This window comes from Erpetoichthys calabaricus, chromosome 1 (assembly GCF_900747795.2).
Source record: "Erpetoichthys calabaricus chromosome 1, fErpCal1.3, whole genome shotgun sequence".
Taxonomy (NCBI): domain Eukaryota; kingdom Metazoa; phylum Chordata; class Cladistia; order Polypteriformes; family Polypteridae; genus Erpetoichthys; species Erpetoichthys calabaricus.
Genome location: NC_041394.2, coordinates 143497585 through 143501899, shown reverse-complemented (window position 1 = coordinate 143501899; position 4315 = coordinate 143497585). Strand labels below are relative to the sequence as shown.

At 39.2% G+C, this 4315-nt stretch overlaps 1 long non-coding RNA gene across 1 annotated transcript; it reads right to left on the bottom strand.

Moving 5' to 3' along the window:
* Positions 1-2162: 2162 nt before the first annotated feature.
* Positions 2163-3295, bottom strand: LOC114655577 (uncharacterized). The gene is made up of 2 exons (XR_003716923.2): positions 2929-3295; positions 2163-2677 (listed from the first exon to the last, which is right to left on the bottom strand). It is a non-coding gene; the product is annotated as an uncharacterized LOC114655577 (long non-coding RNA).
* Between the last annotated feature and the right edge of the window lie 1020 nt (positions 3296-4315).

Here is a 4315-nt window from a genome sequence, read left to right as displayed (position 1 = left end):
GTTGAACCTTAGGAGTACATAAAGTTTACATAAAATTGATGCTGTGCTGAGCATTTTAGCTCAAATCACCTGGGTGTCCAACCAACACAGAAATCAGCTTTTGATGGAGTTAACACATAAGAGTCTGCACTGATCGAAAACAGCACGTCAGGTCCCTTCTGAATAAAACACAACTATGTGAGGACACCTGCTTGTGGTTAGTATGGATGACACTGCAATGTGCAATGTGATTAAAAGATTTTTTTTGACGGACAGCATAAATCAAAAGTTTAAAACTACATCAAATGTATGTCTGAACATTTCTTGTCATTAATGTAATAACTCAAACACAACATACAGGAAATAACTTTTGAAACAATATGAAAACAAATGATAGATAGGTAAATACAGCAGTTCATTTATAGGATAACAGTTAATTTACCTTGTTTATTATCTTATTACTATATGCTGAAGTCTATTGAAATGGAACATACTTATGTTAAATATAAAAACTGTCTAGATGTAATTATTAGCATACCGGGACAAGAAAGTTCACAAACTTGGCTAAGTAATTATAAACAAATTCCTCCAAAAAATGTTATAGCCCTTGTCCAGTTTGATGTTTTGGTGATGTAGTGCTTTTAAAAAATACTTCTTATATTGCTAAAGTCGATTACTGGAAGTGAAAGGAGACAGGAGTATGTAAGTTCCAATGCTGACTAGCTAACAGTAAGTAGATTTACCTGTTGATGCATCACTTCCTGATTTCATGAAAAGGGCTAATTACAGAACAGGAAATGAAAGGTAAAACAGCTTAGCATTAGCAAAGCAAGGACCTGCTGCCATAACAAATCTAGGGAAGAACCCAACAGCAACCATCATAAAGTATCTGCTCAGTTTCCATTGTTACCTGTTCCAGCTTCGAAAGCCTTTGTTTTGTCTGTATGTATGGTGTCCATTTTAGGGCATCCTCCTCTCTCCAACAAAACTCCATCCTCTCTAATACCTCTGCCAGAGCATAATCTTGTGAGTTTTGTCACGGGCTGGAGAGCAGACAGAGTTTTCCCACAGGGAGGAGGGAACGTTTGCATTAGGATCCCATTTTTTTCTCTCTTAGGGGAAGCTGACTTTCAAAACTTTTGGTCAGGAGCTGTATTCTTGCTTGCTGTCTCACCCTCCTATCTTTTGTCCTTAAAGTTGAAAATAGGGTTCTAACTGGGCATCTGTGTGCTTTTTTCAGGGTCAGTGGTCACCATGAAAAGGCTTAATATCATAATGTAGTGAAGGGGAGGGGGGGCAAAGTCATTCCTGGAGGGTCACAGTGGCTGCAGGTTTTTGTTACAACCCAGTTGCTTAATAAGAAGCACTTATTGCTCACGTAATATGACTGACTTTGCCCACCCCTGATGTAATGACTCAAACTTACACTGCATCTTGTAATCCTTCTTTATTTAAGAAGACAGGCATATGTGAAAACACAACAGAATTTTTACCAACTAAAGGGCACCTGTATGTTGCCACTATAGCCATGAGAACGTCTTATCAGTATGACCAAACTGGCTGTTTGGTTAGGCATATATGTAGATGAGTGCTAACTATACCTAATAAAGGTGTTATATAGGGTAATGTATGCATAGTTGCTATATAGGATAACACTAACAGCTTCATTGTAGATCCTTTACTCTTCTGCTTCTAATCTCAAGGTTTCACACTTATTAATATAGCAACCTAACTCCTAGCGGCAGTGTTAGACTGGCCATCAAGACCAACAGGACAATTCCCAGTGGACTACTCTGTACTGTCTGAACACAAACTGTGAGACAAGGCACATGAGAGAGCAAGACAGAGAGGAGAGATGTGATGTGATTGGCTCACACTGCCTCTTTAGTTCACCTGCCCAGTCCCATGATTTTACCAACTCAAGGGCCATCATCCCACCACTGCAACTTACCTGTGAAACGCAGATGACAAAAGAGATGGGAAAAGATAAAAATGAGGAAATTGAAAAGAAACAAGGAAAAAAATGTAAATCAATCTAAGAAGGGGCAGGCACATGACAGTAAAATTAGATATTCATTAATAAGGGACCACAGCAAGATATGCATGTAGAAGTGGTAGTCTCAGCAACATGTGTACTGTACTATAACTACTTATGAAAGCCAAGACAGATTGTCAAAATAAAATACATTTTAAATTATTTATTAAGCAGTGACCACAGTGGTGAAGGGTACCTTGAAAGTTTAGAAGCAAAGTGGTATTGTTAAACAAGACATCAACATTGTCAATGTACTCCTCTTTGATTGTATTTCTTCTAGTTTAATGTAGCCAACGATTTCAACTTCTTCAGGCTTTGTTTTACAAGTACACTAACTTTCAAAGACATGTTAAGTAGAGCTAATACTGTATTATGTAGTGTGACTGCAGGACAGACTTCCAAAGGTTGATTTGAAATATTGGGGTGTCCCAGTTTAATAAATTAAAACGATAGAAAACTGGGCATGATGATTCCAACAAATAACAGCATTTCCTCTCAATACACAGAATCACTTAAGTGTATGGCAGATATTACATCATTATAGAGCTTGCTCCTGCTGGAGTTCTGGGTCTAATAGCAAACATCACTCTCCGATGACTCGTTTTATAGTGCCTCGACAGGAAGGTGCGGGGCCAGCTGCTCTCACTCCATGTCTTCTCGGAGCTGCAGATGGAAAAGAAGAGATTCCCGGAGTGTTTCCGTTAATCTTGGTAAGAAATCATGAAGATGATCCCTGGGTGCACATGGGCAACAGTAGCAAGCTGTAAATTAAACTTTAGTAAGGGCTGAAAACAAACCTTGTCCACGTGTTAGATGTGTTAAACAGTCTACCAGGCATTACCACCTTAAATGAAGGAAAAGTCCTAAGAATAAACTAAAGTCAACTTTTACTGAATAAAAGTAATAGCATTTACCTGTTTTAATAATTGAAGTGCGGAGTTAATTTCGTCTTTAGCAGGTTCACGCAGCGGGGCGCCGGCGACGGGTCGAGCGCGCCTCCAGATCAGACCTGCTGGAGGGCGCGCGCGTACTCCGTCATCAGAGCGGTTCTTTTTATAGCCACCTACTGTTAGCAAAGGAAAAGGTGCGACGCATTTAAATTTGTGCATGCCTTAGTGTGACAAGGGGATCCCCAAGAAAAAAAGTAACTTGTAGTGCGTATCAGCTCTTCCGAGAGGAGCGCGTCGAGATACGCTCGTGCTCGCTCGCGAAGCCGCTAACCCTATTTAATACAAGCGTTGCAGGGATTGAGAGGAGCTCCTGTGCAGAAGGTTCTTGCGTCAGTGGCAATTGGTGAAAGGGAGCAAAGTCTCGCGGGATTGGCTAAAGAGTTGTTCCCCGACTATAATAGGCACTTCCTGCTTCAAGGAGTTGTCTTTAGACTCGGTGGTGTGTAGCGCGAATTCATTTTGTGTACCAAACAGTGGCTTGGGCTTATATTTGTAAATATTTTGTCTAGATGTCTTCAAGTTGTAGTATTGTTTTCATGGATGTATCTTATAGTTTGGGTTTGTGGTGCACTTTTTCTTTTTCTTGTAGGATATAGCGGGTTGGATAATGAATGGCTGACTATATATAATTTTTTTTCCTTGTAAATATTTTTTGTGTAATTTTAAATTTCCATTGTGTGTAGTTTCTTCTTGCTTATTTTCTTTCTTTAGGAAGACTACAATTTTGTGTATATACATTATTATATTTATTTTTCATTTTGGGAGTGGAAAATTTACTGTATCTATATATATAAAATTCTTTTCGCGTTTGAAACGGAAATTACGTATGACCACGCGATATGGAAATTACGTATGAAACGGAAATTACGTATGACCACGCAATATGGAAATTACTTATGAAACGGAAATTACGTATGACCACGCAATATGGAAATTACGTATGACCACAGAACATATTATAAGAAGTTTTATTTATTCGTCCATGTGAATGTCGCAGAAACTTCCACATTGTAACTTTTTTTTAGTTGGCAGTACTTGATAGTAGAAGAGATGAGGAAAAGAGCTTTGCGTCTTTGTACTTTTTAAATGCGACGAGCTGTAAACAATGTGAAGACGAGACCGCCTTCAGCGGCGAGGGTTCGTGAGAACAAAGTGGACACTGGGAGGCGCGGAATGCAATTTGGACGTTCACATAGAAAATGTAATTTCTATACCACAGCGGTCGTGTAGCGCCTTTCAAAAGGGATCTACTACCGAGAGATGATCCAAATACATTTTAGCTGCTGTTAGTACTACTTACCTGTTGTGTTATACCGGCTTTAAAATGTTGTTTACCCAAAACCACTTCAGT